The sequence below is a fragment of the Pseudophryne corroboree genome, chromosome 4, assembly GCF_028390025.1.
Source record: "Pseudophryne corroboree isolate aPseCor3 chromosome 4, aPseCor3.hap2, whole genome shotgun sequence".
Classification (NCBI taxonomy): domain Eukaryota; kingdom Metazoa; phylum Chordata; class Amphibia; order Anura; family Myobatrachidae; genus Pseudophryne; species Pseudophryne corroboree.
The window spans coordinates 753,576,432-753,596,652 of record NC_086447.1 but is presented as its reverse complement, the minus strand read 5'-3'; the positions used below and the strand labels follow the sequence as shown (position 1 = coordinate 753,596,652).

At 47.4% G+C, this 20,221-nt stretch overlaps 1 protein-coding gene and 1 pseudogene across 3 annotated transcripts in view; one reads left to right on the top strand and one right to left on the bottom strand.

Annotated features, from left to right (window-relative positions):
• CFAP61 (cilia and flagella associated protein 61) overlaps positions 1 to 20,221 on the bottom strand; it is an 844,658-nt gene that overhangs the window by 123,237 nt on the left and 701,200 nt on the right. The window lies entirely within an intron of this gene.
• LOC134912525 (5S ribosomal RNA) lies at positions 15,693 to 15,810 on the top strand (annotated as a pseudogene).

Below are 20,221 nucleotides of genomic sequence, written 5' to 3'. Positions count from 1 at the left end.
AGTGTCTCCAAGCACCTCAGTGTCTCCAAGCACCTCAGTGTCTCCAAGCACCTCAGTGTCTCCAAGCACCTCAGTGTCCCCAAGCACCCCGTGCCCTTTAGCACAGTTGTACCTGTTATTCTTCACTGATTCATCAGCGCCTTTCCAGTTCTGTCTTTCAGGAGACCTTCAGCGCCCACACGTGCTTCCTGTCTGCCGACCTCATCCTGCATGAGGAGAACCTGGATTCGGCCATCTCTGCCGCGGTTCCTCTTCCCAGTCACCGGAAGAGACCCCGAGTCCACAACACTTCCAAAACCAGGTCAGTGGTGGTATTCGTGTAGTCCTCCAATCGCCCGCGCAGACTTCGCTAGCACCGGGTTCACAAAAACCTTAGTCATGACAGTAGGAACTGGCCCCATGGACCCGGCCGAAAGTGTTTGTCTGACGCAGGACCTCCTAAGCAATATTGCAGGACGCTTGGAAGGTCTGGAGTCGACTCAGCATCAATTGGCACAGTGTCTGCAGCGGAATTCTTTCTCCAGAGATTCTCTGACCTTCTGCTCTAAGACTCCTGACCAACTGCAGATATTCTACCAGATGTTATTACAGTTACAAGAACTTTTGCCTAGTATTCTCTCTGTAATGCCTGATCTCCTCAGGAATACTACCAACGTTGTTGATCCTGTTTTGTCCCATCCAGTTAATAGAGTCTCTTCCTCTGCGCAAGGGAAAGTTTTTCATCAGAGCTAGCCACGGCCCAAGCTCTCTGAAGCTGAACGTCAGCGGCGTAAGGAGCTACATCTCTGTCTTTACTGTGGAAATTCTGGTCATTTTGTTAAAGACTGCATTCTTCGCAAGCCAGGTAATAGTGACAAATCTCAGTATCATAGTGCTCATGTCTACAAGTCATCCACAGTATCCGATCCTTCTGCTGCTGACGGGGGTATCAAGAAGGCTACTCTTCTGAGAGAGACTCAAATTTATGACTGGGGTCCGGTGGTTAAAAGACCTTATCCCAAGTTGGGTGTCCAGAGAAGAATGTTCAAGCCATTTACAGTCACAGAGGAGTCCGTGTCTTCAGCCCCAGGAGGGGCGTCTTCAGAGTGTCCAGCCCCAGGAGGGGCGTCTTCAGAGTGTCCAGCCCCAGGAGGGGCGTCTTCAGAGTGTCCAGCCCCAGGAGGGGCGTCTTCAGAGTGTCCAGCCCCAGGAGGGGCGTCTTCAGAGTGTCCAGCCCCAGGAGGGGCGTCTTCAAAGTGTCCAGCCCCAGGAGGGGCGTCTTCAGAGTGTCCAGCCCCAGGAGGGGCGTCTTCAGAGTGTCTAGCCCCAGGAGGGGCGTCTTCAAAGTGTCCAGCCCCAGGAGGGGCGTCTTCAAAGTGTCTAGCCCCAGGAGGGGCGTCTTCAGAGTGTCCAGCCCCAGGGGGGGCGTCCGTGTCTTCAGCCCCAGGGGGGGCGTCTTCAGAGTGTCTAGCCCCAAGAAGGGGTTCTTCAGAGTGTCCAGCCCCAAGAAGGGGTTCTTCAGAGCGTCCAGCCCCAGTGAGGGGTTCAGAGCGTCCAGCCCCAGTGAGGGGTTCAGAGCGTCCAGCCCCAGTGAGGGGTTCAGAGCGTCCAGCCCCAGGAGGGGGTTCTTCAGAGGGCACAGCCCCAGGAGGGGGTTCTTCAGAGGGTCCAGCCCCAGGAAGGGGATCCGAGGGTCCAGAGCCAGAGGTCTACAGAGTGCTGCCCAGCCAGAGGGTCTACAGAGTGCTGCCCAGCCAGAGGGTCTACAGAGTGCTGCCCAGCCAGAGGGTCTACAGAGTGCTGCCCAGCCAGAGAGCCTTCAGAGCGCTGCCCAGCCAGAGAGCCTTCAGAGCGCTGCCCAGCCAGAGAGCCTTCAGAGCGCTGCCCAGCCAGAGAGCCTTCAGAGCGCTGCCCAGCCAGAGAGCCTTCAGAGCGCAGCCCAGCCCCGTGAAGTGGGGGCTCTTGCCTCAGCCCAGCCCCGTGAAGTGGGGGCTCTTGCCTCAGCCCAGCCCCGTGAAGTGGGGGCTCCTGCCTTGGTTCAGCCCCGTGAAGAAAGGACTCAGTCCGTCCCGGTTCCAGCCGGTCCAGCAATACTCCAGGCCCAGCCTGGTCAGTCCGTCCCGGTTCCAGCCGGTCCAGCAATACTCCAGGCCCAGCTTGGCCAGTCCGTTCCGGTTCCAGCCGGTCCAGCAATACTCCAGGCTCCGCCTGGTCAGTTCGTTCCGGTTCCAGCCGGTCCAGTGTTACTCCAGGACCAGCCTGGTCAGTCTCCTTTGGTTCCAGCCAATTCAAGCATCCCCGGATCCAATCCAGTCCTACTCGTCCAGTCAAAGATTTCTCCAGTTTCAGCCTCTAAGCTTTCGTCTGATGGTTTACCACCTATTTACTTCGATGGAGATTTACTGCAATATGCCGCTTTGGTTGAACAATTTCTGTCTCGGATGGAGTCTGATCCTTCAGGTGCAGTAACTCCTTCCAACGTTACTCGATATCTGTTCCTGGCATTCAGAGGAAGAGCTTTGGAGTGGGCCAACATGCTTTTTGAGAGTAATGATCCTGTGTTCCATGACTTACAGAATTTTAGTAATGCTGTGGTTAAAGAATTTGGTCCTAAACCTATGGAATCTGACTCGGTAAAGAAATCAGGCTCTAAAGGGAATGCAGAAGGAAGTTTGTGCTGTCCTCCCAGGGATAATCTTAGAATCTCCTTCAGTAAGAATCCGACCATTAAAATTGCTCATGTTGGAGTCTCTCCTAGCCCAGAGAATTTAAATCTCCAGTGCACCTCATTTTCATCTGCAAACTGTGTATCTATGGGAGATTCATATCTTCCATTAGACTTGGACTCAGACTCTGAATTTGATCCAGTCCATGATGCTACTCCTTTCTTGGGAGCCCCCATGTTTTCTAAGGAAGGTTTTTCTTTACAGGAGATCCCGCGGTCCTTGGTCAAAACCAAACGTTCCCATAAGAAGAAGAGGCATCAACGAAGGTCCTAAATTCTTCTGTATGAATTTCTCAAGTTCCCCTAAGATTAGATGGGTGTCCGGAGTCCACCCTCGAAGAGGGGGATACTGTCACAATCTTGACTGTAATTCTCATATTTGGTGACTTACCCCTGCTTTCTGTCCTGGATCCTGTGTCTTTTCACTCACGGAGTTAAACAGCTTGTCAGCACTGAGTTTCCTGAGTTCTCTGCCTGAGAGGTAATCAGCTCCACCTGTGGTGATCTCCTGTGTGAGGCTGAATTCAGTAATCTAAAAGCAAGCATCCTGTGTTTTGCAGAAGTCCAGGCTTCAGTGTTCTCTTGGCCTGCTAGGCCTCATTCTACATCATAGCCTTGGCTAGAGTAGTCACATGACAGTGACATCACCTAATCCTGCCCACCAATCATCAAGGACCAGGAAGTATAAATCAGGAGGCTGAGTTGGAATCTGGGCCAGTTCCTCGTGTCACATACAGCCTTGTGAGAGTCTTTATGCTGAGCTCCCTTAAGGTAACCATTGTACCTAAGTTCCTGTGGAAACTCTGTTCCCTTGTTCCTGTATGGTTACTTGTGTGTTGCCATTTGATTTCACCATTTCCCTGAGTCTCAATGTAAAGGCACAGCTGCAGTGTTTCGTCTTAAAGGCACAGTACTGAATTCCATGTTCTCCACTGAAAACCACAGCTGTCGTGTTTCAGTTTTACTACTGTTGTAGTTGGGATCTCCAGAGCTCAGTACTTCCGTGCTTCCAACACCTCCGTGCCTCCGTGCTTCCAGCACCTCCGTGACTCAGCATCTCCGTGCCTCAGCACCTCCGTGCCTCAGCACCTCCGTGCCTCCGTGCCTCAGTACCTCCGTGCTTCCAGCACCTCCGTGCCTCCGTGCTTCCAGCACCTCCGTGACTCAGCATCTCCGTGCCTCAGCACCTCCGTGCCTCAGTACCTCCGTGCTTCCAGCACCTCCGTGCCTCCGTGCTTCCAGCATCTCCGTGACTCAGCATCTCCGTGCCTCAGCACCTCCGTGCCTCAGCACCTCCGTGCCTCAGTACCTCCGTGCTTCCAGCACCTCCGTGCCTCCGTGCCTCAGCACCCCAGTGTCTCTACGCACTCCAGTGTCTCTACGCACCCCAGTGTCTTCACGCACCTCAGTGTCTCTACGCACCTCAGTGCCTCTACGCACCTCAGTGCCTCTACGCACCTCAGTGCCTCTACGTACCTCAGTGTCTCCAAGTACCTCAGTGTCTCCAAGTACCTCAGTGTCTCTACGCACCTCAGTGCCTCTACGCACCTCAGTGCCTCTACGCACCTCAGTGCCTCTACGCACCTCAGTGCCTCTACGCACCTCAGTGCCTCTACGCACCTCAGTGTCTCCAAGTACCTCAGTGTCTCCAAGTACCTCAGTGTCTCCAAGCACCTCAGTGTCTCCAAGCACCTCAGTGTCTCCAAGCACCTCAGTGTCTCCAAGCACCTCAGTGTCCCCAAGCACCCCGTGCCCTTTAGCACAGTTGTACCTGTTATTCTTCACTGATTCATCAGCGCCTTTCCAGTTCTGTCTTTCAGGAGACCTTCAGCGCCCACACGTGCTTCCTGTCTGCCGACCTCATCCTGCATGAGGAGAACCTGGATTCGGCCATCTCTGCCGCGGTTCCTCTTCCCAGTCACCGGAAGAGACCCCGAGTCCACAACACTTCCAAAACCAGGTCAGTGGTGGTATTCGTGTAGTCCTCCAGTCGCCCGCGCAGACTTCGCTAGCACCGGGTTCACAAAAACCTTAGTCATGACAGTACCAACAGATATGCATTCTGCATTAAGCTGTTACAGGGCTTATGGAGACAGAATTTCTAGTCATATAGTCCGTGATATGAACAGACCAATATCGGCTGATCGATGTATAAATCTTAATCCTGATTACACCCAGTTAGAAATCAACAGCAATATTATATACTTGTATAGTAGCCCAACTGAAGAACAACTGTGATCAGACAGAATAATGGCCCTCATTCCGAGTTGTTCGCTCGCTAGCTGCTTTTAGCAGCATTGCACACGCTAAGCCGCCGCCCTCAGGGAGTGTATCTTAGCATATCAGAATTGCGAACGAAAGATTCGCAGAATTGCGAATAGAAATTTCTTAGCAGTTTCTGAGTAGCTCCAGACTTACTCAGCCATTGCGATCAGTTCAGTCAGTTTCGTTCCTGGTTTGACGTCACAAACACACCCAGCGTTCGCCCAGACACTCCCCCGTTTCTGCAGACACTCCCGCGTTTTTCCCAGAAACGCCAGCGTTTTTTCGCACATGCCCAGAAAACGTCCAGTTTCCGCCCAGAAACACCCACTTCTTGTCAATCACACTACGATCACCAGAACGATGAAAAATCCTTGTTATGCCGTGAGTAAAATACCTAACTTTTGTGTAAAATAACTAAGCGCATGCGCTCTGCGAACCTTGCGCATGCGCAGTAAGCGACTAATCGCAATATAGCGAAAATCGGCAACGATCGAACAACTCAGAATGACCCCCAATGTACAGCCAATGACAGGGGAAACATGTCTAGAATATTGTAAGTCACCTAGGATTTCTGATGATGCAGAGGAATTTAAGGCCTCATGGCCCCTGTTTGCAATCATTTGTTTTGTTTGTAAAACAAGCATTAACTGTTGAAACATCAAAACTCTATCGAATACAGCAGAAATTACTATCCTTGTCATATACAAAAAATACATCTGCTAAATGCACATAAAACGTAATAAATTCCCTAGCAATGAAAAAAGCGCTTATCGGACGGGATGTAATGCCGCTCGAGTTCAGCCGACGTGCAGGATTCCTGCTGACCTCTGACTTTTTTTTAAAGGGGCAATCACTTACAAGGCAAAACAATGCCTTGTAAGTGATTGTCACTTTAAAAAAAATGTCCAAGTACGGCTGGAATCCAGTATGTCGGCCAAACTCGGGAAGCATTATGGGTGTGGTATGGTAGGTAGATAGTAACTAGGTCGACAGTGTCTAGGTCGACCACTATTCGTCGACAGTAACTAGGTTGACAGGGTCTCTAGGTCGACAGGGTCTTTAGGTCGACATGGTCTAGGTCAACAGGTCAACATGAGTTTTTTGTTTTTTTGGTGGTTTTCTTCGTAGAGTGACCGGGAACCCCAATTAGTGCACCATGTCCCCTCGCAAGGGCACAGATTATCGTTCCAATCATAGTCCACGTGGATCGTTAAGTATGAAAAGGTAAAAAAAAAAAAACCCAAAACGTGAAAAACATGTCCTGACCTAGAACATGTCGACATAGAAACCCCGTCGACCTAGTCACTGTCGACCAACAGTGGTCGACCTAGATAGTGTCGACCTAGAGACCGGATCCCAGCATTACATCCCGCAAATCTTCTTAAGCAGTGCAATCGCAATGAGACAATCACAAGCAGTTTGGTGAGGAGTATATAAGGGGCATGTGGAGTAGGTATGAAGGCATGTTGTGAGGTCTGATGTGGGGTTTGGCATGCTGACCGCCGTGATCCCGAGCGCCGGTAACATAACCGCATTCCCCAATGGGCATTTAAGTTGTTTGTATGGAGGTCTAATGTCATGTAGTGAGGATTATTCAAGTGAGTCAAAAATTGTAACACACAAGGTAAATACACATTTTGATAATTCTGTCTTAGAATAATAATAATAATAATAATAATAATAATAACAACTAGAATTTGCCTGCGGCTTCACTTGCGTGGATATCTGCTATTGCTCAGAACCAAGTTTACAAGGACAGTAGTGCCATCTAATATTGTCATTATATATTGTACACACTGATCACAAAATTTCTTTGTAAACAATATTTGTAGCTTTTACTTCAGGAATTAACACAAACAGATGCTTGGGGCTACTAACTTGTGGACAAGCCACGTAAAGCTGCCCATGGGTGAACCAGCTTGTCCTAAGATCTACGTCTGCAGCCCTGAGTGTTTGCTCCTGTGACTTGTTGATCAACATAGCGAAGCAGATGCTTAAAGGAACTGCAGGGACTTGGATTAAAAAGAAAGATTGATGGGGATAAGGGGTATACGTTGTATAAACACAGTCCCACCTGCACCACATCCCGTTAGAATCTTTGCCTCAATTAAGTTACTCTGCAGAGCAGTCACTTTAAGTCGGGCTCTGCTGTATAACTTGGGCAGAGTCAAGATCCGCAGAAACATGGCCGGAACACCAACTGTCAGTGCAGTGCTGTACGCTGGAAGTCCAGCTGCACTAAGTGAGTTTAAAAATTCCAGTCATACTGCATAGTCATTTTGGACTTGAGGAGCCTGCACACTGCAGGCTCTAATGCTGCTTTCACATCGCAAAACCTGCTTTTGAAACGGTTCTTTAAACGGTTCTTAAAACGGGTCTGAGCAGTTAAAGCCCCTTCACATCGCATGTTGTAACCAGTATATTACCATTTCATTACCGTTTTGGTACCTTTCACACTGAACCCATTTCACCCATAGAAAACAGTGGTTGTCATTATAAATGGACTTTTCTGGCCCACACATTATTAATAATTATTAATTAATTAATTATTAATAATTTGGATAGTCGTACGATGGAACCCAGCAGCTTGAAGCATTTTAACCATGTTTTTATATATGAGTGCATCCTTGACTGTCCCAGTTATTTGTCTGCAGATTTCCTCATCCCCTCTGATTCTTAGCAGCTCCCTCACCTCTTCATCACTCCAAGTTGCCATTGTATAATATATTTGCAGTAAGAAAACGCTTCTAAACCCACTCTCATGTGTCTGATGTGTTTTTCCTCCAGCTTCCTGCTTCTGCCTGGTGACATCACACATGGAGACAGCCTATCACCTCCTGTGGCTTGGAAATACCGTTTCAGAGCCTTTCACACTGCACAGTGAAACGGTTCTAAATCGGGTAGGACCCTGCTTTTTAACCGTTTCAAAATACCAGTATTTTGAAAACTGTAAATTCAAGGTGGCCCTTTCACATCGCAGCTAGAACCGTTTAGGAAGGCTGAAAAATCGGCAATTTACCGGGTTAAAGCTGCGGTGTGAAAGGGGTATTATATAAGTGTCAAGCGTCTGGTTTTCCCTGAATTGCTCCTCTCCCTGATGTCTCTTCCTAGGTCACTAACACAGCCCTTACAGTTTTATTATATGTATGTATATATCATACTTATAAATGATCTAGATTCTAGAAGGACTAGAAAGCACAGTGTCAATTTTTGCAGACGATACTAAAATATGTAGGGTAATCAAGTCAGATGTGGATGTGGAGTCTCTTCAGAACGATTTATTTAACCTGGACGTTTGGGCAACGAAATGGTGTATGAGGTTTAATGTGGAAAAATTTAAAGTTATGCACTTTGGGCCTAAAAATATACATGCAACCTACCAATTAAATGGGGAAAATATAGGGAAAACGGTAATAGAAAAGGATTTGGGGGTGTTCATTGATAGTACTGTATCAACACACTGCAGCAACTGCAGCAACACACAATGTCAAAGTGCAGCAACAAAGGCAAATAAGGTGTTAGCATACATTAAAAGGGGAATTGAGACAAGGGCTGAAAATGTAATCCTGCCACTGTACAAATCATTGGTACGGCCGCATCTCGAGTATTGTGTACAGTTCTGGGCAACACACTATGGGGCTAATACAGACCTGTTAGCTCGCTAGGGTTTTTTTGCAGTCCTGCGTTCACATAGGGGGTAATTCCAAGTTGATCGCAGCAGGAAATCTTTTAGCAGTTTTTTACCCTGCACCAACAGACCTCGGTCACCATGTGCACTGCAGGGGAGGCAGATATAACATTTGCAGAGAGAGTTAGATTTGGGTGTGGTGTGTTCAATCTGCAATCTAAATTGCAGTGTAAAAATAAAGCAGCCAGTATTTACCCTGCGCAGAAACAAAATAACGCACCCAAATCTAACTCTCTCTGCAAATGTTAAAACCGCCTCCCCTGCAGTGAGTGCACATGGTTTTGCCCAACTGCTAAAATATTTCCTGCTGCGATCAACTTGGAATTACTCCCTCAGTCGCCGCCCATAGGGGAGTGTATTTTCGCTTTGCAAGTGTGCGAACGCATGTGTAGCAGAGTTGTACAAACAGATTTTGTGCAGTCTCTAAGTAGCCCAGGACTTACTCAGATGCTGCGATCACATCAGCCTGTCCGGGACCGGAACTGACGTCCGGAACCCTCTCTGCAGATGCTTGGACACACCTGCGTTTTTCCAAACACTCCCAGGAAACGGTCAGTTGCGTTGCCACCCACAAATGCCTTCTATCTGTCAATCTCCTTGCGAACTCCTGTGCGAATGGATCCGTCGCACAAATCCATCGCTGAGCGGCGATCTGCTTTGTACCCGTGCAACGTGCCTGCGCATTGTGGTGCATGCGCAGTTTAGACCTGATCGCCCGCTGTATGAAAACGCAGCCTAGCGATCAGGTCTGAATTAGGCCCTATAAAAAAGACATATTAGAACTTGAAAAGGTTCAGGGGCAAGCGACCAAATTGAGAGGGTTAGAGGGGTTAGAGACACTGGACTATGAGAAGAGACTTTCTAGGTTAGATATGTTTACACTAGAAATGAGACAACTAAGAGGAAATCTGATTAATATTTAATATATAAAGGGGAAATGGTGGTCATTCCGAGTTATTCGCTCGCTGCTGATTTTCGCAGTGCAGCGATCAAGTGAAAAAAACTGCTAAAATGCGCATGCACATGGGCCCTCATTCCGAGTCGTTCGCTCTGTATTTTTCATCGCATCGCAATGAAAATCCGCTTAGTACGCATGCGCAATATTCGCACTGCGACTGCGCCAAGTAATTTAACAATGAAGATAGTATTTTTACTCACAGCTTTTTCATCGCTCCGGCGATCGTAATGTGATTGACAGGAAATGGGTGTTACTGGGCGGAAACACGGCGTTTTATGGGCGTGTGGCTGAAAACGCTACCGTTTCCGGAAAAAACGCAGGAGTGGCCGGAGAAACGGGGGAGTGGTTGGGCGAACGCTGGGTGTGTTTGTGACGTCAAACCAGGAACGACAAGCACTGAACTGATCGCACAGGCAGAGTAAGTGTGGAGCTACTCTAAAACTGCTAAGTAGTTTGTGATCGCAATATTGCGAATACATCGGTCGCAATTTTAAGATGCTAAGATACACTCCCAGTAGGCGGCGGCTTAGCGTGTGTAACTCTGCTAAATTCGCCTTGCGACCGATCAACTCGGAATGAGGGCCATGGTATGCAGCGCGCATGCGCTAAGTACTTTCACACAAAACTTTGTAGATTTACACAAGCTCGAGCGACGTTTTTTCATCGCTCGAGTGATCGTAGTGTGATTGACAGGAAGTGGGTGTTTCTGGGCGGAAACTGGCCGTTTTCAGGGAGTGTGTTAAAAAACGCAGGCGTGCCAGGTAAAAACGCAGGAGTGGCTGGAGAAACGGGGGAGTGGCTGGCCGAACGCAGGGCGTGTTTGTGACGTCAAACCAGGAACTAAACGGACTGAGGTGATCGCAATCTGTGAGTAGGTCTGGAGCTACTCAGAAACTGCAGGGAATTATTTAGTAGCAGTTCTACTAATCTTTCGTTCGCTATTCTGCTAAGCTAAGATACACCCCCAGAGGGCGGCGGCCTAGCGTTTGCAATGCTGCTAAAAGCAGCTAGCAAGCGAACAACTTGGAATGAGGGCCAATATGCGGAGCTATCAGGTGATTTGTTTATTAAGAGACCTCTACACAAAACGCGCGGACACCCGCTTAGGCCTGAGGAAAGGAAATTTCGTACTCAGCGCAGGAAGAGATTCTTCACTGTAAGGGTAATACAAATATGGAATTCACTGCCAGAGAAGGTTGTAATGGCGGATTCAGTCAATGCGTTTAAAAATTGGTTAGATAAATTTATAATGGAAAAATATATACGCGGATATAGCCTTTAACCAGAATAGAATAGGGAATACAATATAATTCAGGTTGAACTCGATGGACTACTGGTCTTTTTTCAACCTCACCAACTGTGTTACTATGTATAGATTTTTATTGTAGTGTTTCCCTATTGATCTTTGGCTATGTAAGTTTATATGAACCTAATTTCCACTGTTGTTATGTGATTTTTTTTTTTGCTGTTACAGTGTATCAGTCAGGGCTGTTACTAGACAATTTGGCTCCCAGTGCGAAATATAAAAATGCCCCCCTCCTCCCACTGACATAAAAAAATGCACCCCCCCATAGATATATAAAATAGAAATTTGCATGCTCGCTCCCAATGAGGGGGCGTGGCCTCGTTAAAATGGACGTGTCTTGTTAAAATGGGTGTGGCCTCACAGGAAAAGACGAGCTTACACCCCAGTTTTTTACCCTGCACCAACAGACCTCGGTCACCATAGGGAAAAAACTGAATTCCACCATATTAAGCCCCACACAGTAATGCCCACTGCACCATATTATGCCCCCTGCACCATATTATGCCACACATCGCAATGCCCATTATACATTATCCCTACAGTGAAGCTTCTAATTACTTTTAAATTACCTGCTCGTTGCCAAGGGTTTCACATGCTGGGTGTCATGCTCGTTGCCAGGGGTTTCATGCACTGGGTGTCATGCTCATTGACAGGGGTTTTATGTGCTCGGTGTCATGCTCATTGCCATGGGTTTCATGTGCTGGGTGTCATGCTCATTGCCATGGGTTTCATGCTCTGGGATCAATGTGCGTTGCCAGAGGTTTAATGCTCTGGGATGGGTGTCATGCTCGTTATCAGAGGTAATACTCATTGCCAGGGTTTATGTTAGTTGCCAGGGGTGTGTAATGTTAGTTGCTGAGGTAATGCTCGTTGTCAGGGGTTTCATGCGCTGGGTGTCATGCTTGTTGCCAGGGGTTTCATTCACTGGGTGTCTTCCTTGTTGCCATGGGTTGCATGCTCTGGGATCCATGTGCATTGCCAGGAATTTAATGCTCTGTGATGGGTGTCAAGCTCGTTACCAGGGGTAATTCTTGTGGCCAGGGTTTATTCTAGTTGCCAGGAGTGTGTAATGGTAGTGGCCTGGGGTAATGCTCATTGTCAGGGGTCTCATGTGCTGGGTGTCATGCTCATTGCCAGGGGTTTCATGCGCTGGGTGTCATGCTCATTGCCATGGGTTTCATGCTCTGGGATCCATGTGCAGTGCCAGAGGGTTTCATGCTCTGGGATGGGTGTCATGCTCGTTACCAGGGGTAATACTCGTTTCCAGGGATAATGCTACTTGCCAGGAGTGTGTAATGCTAGTTGCCTGGGGTAATGCTCATTGTCAGGGGTGTGTACAGCCAGCATCAGCCCCAGCAGCCAGCCAGCTCCCCTGCCCACCCGCTCGCTCCCCCTCCTCCCTGTCATAGATGCTACTGCTATAGTTCTCCGCTCTGGGGGCGGAGTTTCACAAAATGATGCGTTACGCAAACGCATCATTATGCGAAACTCCGCCCCCAGAGCGGAGTACTTTTGACTGGGAGGGGGAGCAGTGACATCAGCTGGTCCAGGGGAAAAGTGCCGTTGCGCATCTCGCCCGCCGGTAAAAACGGCACTGTATATAACAAAATGTGGGAAGGGGCATCATAGCATGGGCTTTCTCCGCGATCAATTTTGTCATGCCCCTTCCCCACAAGGAATGCACCTTATGTCCTATTTTGGGAAAATGTGTGTGGGGGGGGAGGGGGTACAGCGTTTCTCTTTCTGGCACAGGGCATCAAAAAGTCTAGTTACGGCTCTGATTGCCAATGCCTTTCCCAACTAGTATCAACTCTTATTTTATTGAAATATTGTTCCCATATCAATCCAGTCTATTCCAAAGATCTGCACTCACAGGTAGGAACTTGTCTGCATGTAATGACTTGTAAGGTGATAACTCCATGCATGCCACCCTTCCAGTTAATGGGGAAAGTAATGTCAAAAAGTTGAGTCTTATAATGGGCCACCATAATGGCGAATGATAGGTCTAGAGTTAAAAAGCTCAAAGTAAGTTCAGATTTAGGAGGTGCAGTAAGGACTATATCAAGGTTACAGATACATGTTAGTTTTCTTTTGTGTTATAATAATTTGAAATAGGCATTCTCTTAGAATTTTCCTGGTAAGTCATTTTTATAGAAAGAGAAGCTTCTGCTTTTTGAAACTCTTTGAAATTTGAAACTCTCTGAAATTTGAATTGGTCCTGGACCACCAACCCAGGGCACCCCTAGAAGTGCCTAGAGGCAACCCAGTTTGGGAACCACTGAATTAGGGAATAGATGTTTGTATGAAGCTCATTTTACAATAAGCCCTCTGCTGTTCCAGATCTTTAGAGCTGTTTTCTTTTTTGGTCCAGTCATGTGCCGCGGCTCTCAGGACTCTGCAGGTCAGTCGTTGGTCACGTCCTAGGAAGCAGGTCAGAGATTCTGTACTGCAGATCACATCCAGCGCTGGTCCATCTTTTTGTTTATTGATTTTGGTTTTTAAGTGAAAATTACATTAACTGTAACTGTATGATATTATCTCCGCTCTAGTTGTTTAAAATGTAATTAACATTTGTTTAGGTCATCTCATAGCACTTTTATTTTTCTATTTTGCACTGAAACAAAGTCTGTGCCATTGGAACCCTTACCACAGCCCAAAGTTATCACATCCCTCCTGAGGTGTCATTGATCCATGTGGGCTCCATATAAATATTTTATACAATTTGCAAAATGAGCACAATTTGAGAATTAGTATAACTTTTTTTTTTCTTATTTTTTGGTCAGAAACATTTTTTTGTAAATTATTTAGAAATGTAACTGGACCCTCTTTTGTTATTTTTCCCTCAGCTCACTTTAAAAGTGTTATAAAGGAGAAAAGTGTCTACAAGCAATTACAGAGTAAGACCATTTTCCTTACTGTGTAAGTTGCAGAACTAGGCAGCAAAATATTTCTCTAATGGGCAAAACCATGTGCACTGCAGGTGGGGCAGATACTGTATATCATGTGCAGAGCGTTAGATTTGGGTTGGTTATTTTGTTTCTGTGCAGGGTAAATACTGCCTGCTTTATTTTTACACTGCAATTTAGATTTCAGTTTGAACACACCCCACCCAAATCTAAAGTGCCGTAGTGACGGGGAGATTTCCCCAGAGATGTGTGCTGGGCGGTCTAGCACAGACTGCTCAGCACACATCCCTCCCTCCACTCAGCACAGCACGATGTGCTGAGCGAGGGGGGGGGGGACGGGGGACACACGGGGGGGCGCTCATTTCACCCAGCAGTGAAATGAGCGACGTGCTAGATTGTGCCTGCATGCAGGCCAATCTAGCACCGGCAATAGCGACGCGCAGGACCGCACATCGCTGTCGCTGGCACCCCTACACACGGAGCGATGTTCAGCTAATTTCTAAGCAATCTAGTCAGATTAGTTGAAGGACTACATATCTGAAGGACTACTAGGCATTAAGAACCTATGCAGAGTTTGCCCAGACCACCCGCCCACCCCACTAACCTTGCATAACCCAGTCATCCTTTCTGTCGCCTAAAATCTGCTATTTTGACCTATTACTCGGCTGGTGAAGAACACACCTACAGTCGATGGTGAGAGAGTGAAAGAAGAGAGCAAGAGATGGATGGGGGTTGGGGAGGGGAACAGTCATAACCACCATAACACTCATCTCTGATGCCAACAGGGAGTTACAACTGTACAGATGTAGCCACTCTCATTGTGGCTACATCATACCGCGATTGTATCTTGTTAAGCGCGACCGCACCGTGTACATCTGAATGTCTAAGACGTTTGTGTGCCCATTTCGCATGAATGGGAATGGCAAATGCCGCAGCTCGGCATGGCTAGGCGCAGGTGCACATAGCTGCGTCGAGGGTGAACGTTTACCTCAGATGTAGCCATGATCATCATGGCTACATCTGTATATAGTATTGGATAAAAACAAAAGTAATGACTAAAGCAAAAAATAATTCTCTTACACCTCTGCACATGCAGTTCCCGGTTCCCGGCCGGTGACAGCGCCAATGGCAAGGCGACCACTACCAACACACCTCCCGGGCAGCAGAGGCAGTTCCCCTACACTGGGACCAGTAACTTTATACTATACGGAGCAGCGGGAGCAGTGTCAGGCTATATCAGTGTATAGCACAGATGACTGCATCGCCCGCTGGCATTATCCACTGGCAGCTAAACACTACATACTAATATAGGTACCAGCAGATTATCACCTGACACCACTATCTGATATCTATATTGACCATATAGATAATATGGATGGTCTCATATGATGGATACAGTTAATATATAGGGATGTGGTGTCTTTTTCTGTATGACAGTTCCTTTCCTGCCAGTAAGGTTTTGGACATTATTCTCCTGCCTGCCATCTGGGTCTCTATTAACGGTCTGACAGTAAATAACCTATGTGATGTACCCACATTACTAACCCATTCTGCTTAGACATGGTTTACATTTGTGAATATTGCTCACATTAGACTGATAAAAATCCTTCTATATGTCATTACTGTATAACTTTTGATAACAGATACCAGCTGTTTTCTACATTACCAACCAAAGGCTCATTTTGTGTTACTTTTCTCTTTTTCTTCTATGATTCTGAGACTCTCATTGGTGATCCAGCGAAACAAACTTACCTACGGCAGTTTCTCACCTTTAGCACTGTTACTGTTGGTCACATGACCATTTGCACTTATTTTCATGAACTCTCATCAATTATTCTGGAGAAAATCTAACAGGGACTCCAGTGACCTACTATCATACCATACTGCATATGCCCAATCTCGTCCGATCTTGGAAGCTATACAGTATAGGGCCGAGCCAGTACCAAGTGGGAGACCATCTGGGAATACCCGGTGTAGTCGGAGCATTGGGGACACTCTGGCCTAACATTGACAGCAGATCTTTATATTTTCTCTCTGCACCTCCAACCGGTTTGTGGCAACCAGAATTTCACTATCCTGTCTTCACCCATAGAGAGTGATATTAGCCAGGACCTAAGGGATGTAAGACTTTTCCCTTCATTAAGACATGTACTGTTCAGGCAATTCTTTTTCAACTTTGCATTGGTCACATAAGCCTTTCAGGTTGCGTAGAACCAATACTTAGAACAAATCAGTCACTTTTTCCATCAGTGATTTGATTGGTGGTAGGTTTATTCTGTAGAAAAGGAGATTTATGGTAAGAACTTACCCTTGTTAAATCTCTTTCTGCGAGGTACACTGGATTCCACAGGGAATAACATTGGGGTGTAGAGTAGGATCTTGATCCGAGACACCAACAGGCCAAAAGCTTTGACTGTTCCCAAGATGCTCAGCGCCGCCTCCTCTATAACCCCGCCTCCATACACAAGAGCTCAGTTTTGTCAACCAGTCCAATGCAGTAGCAGGTAAAAGAGACAACAACAGTTAGTAGCCACAGACACCACATTCTCACGACAGGAGAAGGCATCAGCGGCTAATGCCATACCAACCCAAAGAAGCTAAGTGCGTCAGGGTGGGTGCCCTGTGGAATCCAGTGTACCTTGCAGAAATAGATTTAACAAGGGTAAGTTCTTACCATAAATATCCTTTTCTGCAGCGGGGTACACTGGTATTCCACAGGGAATAACATCGGGGATGTCCTAAAGCAGTTCCTTATGGGAGGGGACGCACTGTAGCGGGCACAAGAACCCGGCGTCCAAAGGAAGCATCCTGGGAGGCGGAAGTATCGAAGGCATAGAACCTTATGAACATGTTCACTGAGGACCACGTAGCCGCCTTGCACAATTGTTCAAGGGTCGCACCACGGCAGGCCGCCCAAGAAGGTTCAACAGACGGAGTAGAATGGGCTTTGATGGTAGCAGGGTCTGGAAGGTCAGCCTGTACATAAGCATGTGCAATCACCATTCTAATCCATCTGGCCAAGGTCTGTTTGTTAGCAGGCCAGCCACGTTTGTGAAAACCAAACAGTACACAGAGAGAATCAGACTTCCTAATGGAGGCTGTCCTCTTCACATAGACACGGAGAGCCCCTACCACATCCAAAGGCCGCTCTTTGGAGGATAAATCTGGCGAGACAAAGGCCGGAACCACAATCTCCTGGTTAAGGTGGAAAGAAGACACCACCTTAGGTAGATAACCAGGGCGCGTTCGAAGAACCGCCCGGTCACGGTGAAAAATCAGATAGGGGGACCTACAAGACAAGGCACCCAAATCTGATACCCGTCTAGCAGAGGCAATAGCCAGCAGAATCAAGACCTTGAGGGAAAGCCACTTAAGGTCCGCAGATTTAAGAGGTTCAAACTGAGACTCTTGCAAAACGCTGCCGTTCCGTCCCCTCCCGCCCAGCGATCACCTCTGCCTGTCAATCAGGCAGAGGCGATCGTATCCCTGCTATGGCCTTCGGCTGTCTGGTATGCGCCGGCGCACTACGGCGCCGGCGCATGCGCAGTAGGGACCCGTTCGCTCTGCTACGTTAAACGTCAGAATGACCCCCCTGGTACTATCATTACAGCTATTCCTGCCGCATAAATTCATACACTGATATTCATCAGCTTATTTTAAATATTTTTCTAGGAGATTCTATATTTTAACCGTATTATTAAAAGTTATGTTTTACATTCTCCGATACCTTTGACTCATATGAATTTACTATATAATTTTTTAGTCAAGAGTGCGCCAAACAAGAAAGTCCTCTCTTTTCTATTTTTGTATGTACACTAGATTTTGGATCCGGCAAGCCTGCCGTGGAATAAGCATGTTGGATAGTGATTATTATGAACAAATTGTATCCGGCGCTCTACTTGTGTAGATAAACGCTGTGGCAGCAAAATTGTGGTGGAGGTTAAACCCAATACCTCTTTAAGGATATATAACATAAGGGTACACAATTGCGCCTGAATATGTGGTGATAATGGTTGTAATACTAAATGACAAGTATACACTGTATATATGAAGAATAAGTGTATTTATTCTAAAACAAAAATGACAGAAAGAGAGAATAAATGGAAAAAGATGTGAAAAAATAGAAAAATAAGAATTTACTTACCGATAATTCTATTTCTCATAGTCCGTAGTGGATGCTGGGACTCCGTAAGGACCATGGGGAATAGCGGCTCCGCAGGAGACTGGGCACAAAAGTAAAAGCTTGAACTAGCTGGTGTGCACTGGCTCCTCCCCCTATGACCCTCCTCCAAGCCTCAGTTAGGATACTGTGCCCGGACGAGCGTACATAATAAGGAAGGATCTTGAATCCCGGGTAAGACTCATACCAGCCACACCAATCACACCGTACAACCTGTGATCTGAACCCAGTTAACAGTATGATAAACGAAGGAGCCTCTGAAAAGATGGCTCACAACAATAATAACCCGAATTTTGTAACAATAACTATATACAAGTATTGCAGACAATCCGCACTTGGGATGGGCGCCCAGCATCCTCTACGAACTATGAGAAATAGAATTATCGGTAAGTAAATTCTTATTTTCTCTAACGTCCTAAGTGGATGCTGGGACTCCGTAAGGACCATGGGGATTATACCAAAGCTCCCAAACGGGCGGGAGAGTGCGAATGACTCTGCAGCACCGAATGAGAGAACTCCAGGTCCTCCTCAGCCAGGGTATCAAATTTGTAGAATTTAGCAAACGTGTTTGCCCCTGACCAAGTAGCTGCTCGGCAAAGTTGTAAAGCCGAGACCCCTCGGGCAGCCGCCCAAGATGAGCCCACCTTCCTTGTGGAATGGGCTTTTACAGATTTTGGCTGTGGCAGGCCTACCACAGAATGTGCAAGCTGAATTGTACTACAAATCCAACGAGCAATCGTCTGCTTAGAAGCAGGAGCACCCAGCTTGTTGGGTGCATACAGGATAAACAGCGAGTCAGATTTCCTGACTCCAGCCGTCCTGGAAATATATATTTTCAGGGCCCTGACTACGTCCAGTAACTTGGAGTCCTCCAAGTCCCTAGTAGCCGCAGGCACCACAATAGGCTGGTTCACGTGAAACGCTGAAACCACCTTTGGGAGAAATTGAGGACGAGTCCTCAATTCTGCCCTATCCGTGTGAAAAATCAGGTAAGGGCTTTTATAAGATAAAGCCGCCAATTCTGAGACACGCCTGGCTGAAGCCAGGGCTAACAGCATTACCACCTTCCATGTGAGATATTTTAATTCCACAGTGGTGAGTGGTTCAAACCAATGTGATTTTAGGAACCCCAAAACCACATTGAGATCCCAAGGTGCCACCGGGAGAACAAAAGGAGGCTGTATATGCAGTACCCCTTTGACAAACGTCTGGACTTCAGGCACTGAAGCCAGTTCTTTTTGGAAGAAAATCGACAGGGACGAAATTTGAACCTTAATGGACCCTAATTTTAGGCCCATAGACAGTCCTGTTTGCAGGAAATGTAGGAAGCGACCCAGTTGAAATTCCTCTGTAGGGGCCTCTTTGGCCTCACACCACGCAACATATTTTCGCCAAATGCGGTGATAATGTTTTGCGGTTACATCCTTCCTGGCCTTTATCAGGGTAGGGATGACTTCTTCTGGAATGCCTTTTTCCTTCAGGATCCGGCGTTCAACCGCCATGCCGTCAAACGCAGCCGCGGTAAGTCTTGGAACAGACAAGGCCCCTGCTGGAGCAGGTCCTTTCTTAGAGGTAGAGGCCACGGTTCCTCCGTGAGCATCTCTTGAAGTTCCGGGTACCAAGTCCTTCTTGGCCAATCCGGAACCACGAGTATAGTTCTTACTCCTCTCCTTTTTATGATTCTCAGTACTTTTGGTATGAGAGGCAGAGGAGGGAACACATACACTGACTGGTACACCCATGGTGTTACCAGAGCGTCCACCGCTATTGCCTGAGGGTCCCTTGACCTGGCGCAATATCTGTCTAGTTTTTTGTTGAGACGGGACGCCATCATGTCCACCTTTGGTTTTTCCCAACGGTTTACCATCTCTTGGAAGACTTCTGGATGAAGTCCCCACTCCCCCGGGTGAAGGTCGTGTCTGCTGAGGAAGTCCGCTTCCCAGTTGTCCACTCCCGGAATGAACACTGCTGACAGTGCTATCACATGATTCTCCGCCCAGCGAAGAATCCTTGCAGCTTCTGCCATCGCCCTCCTGCTTCTCGTGCCGCCCTGTCTGTTTACGTGGGCGACTGACGTGATGTAGTCCGATTGGATCAATACCGCCTGACCCTGAAGCAGGGGTTTTGCTTGACTTAGGGCATTGTAAATGGCCCTTAGTTCCAGAATGTTTATATGAAGAGATGTTTCCATGCTTGACCACAAGCCCTGGAAAT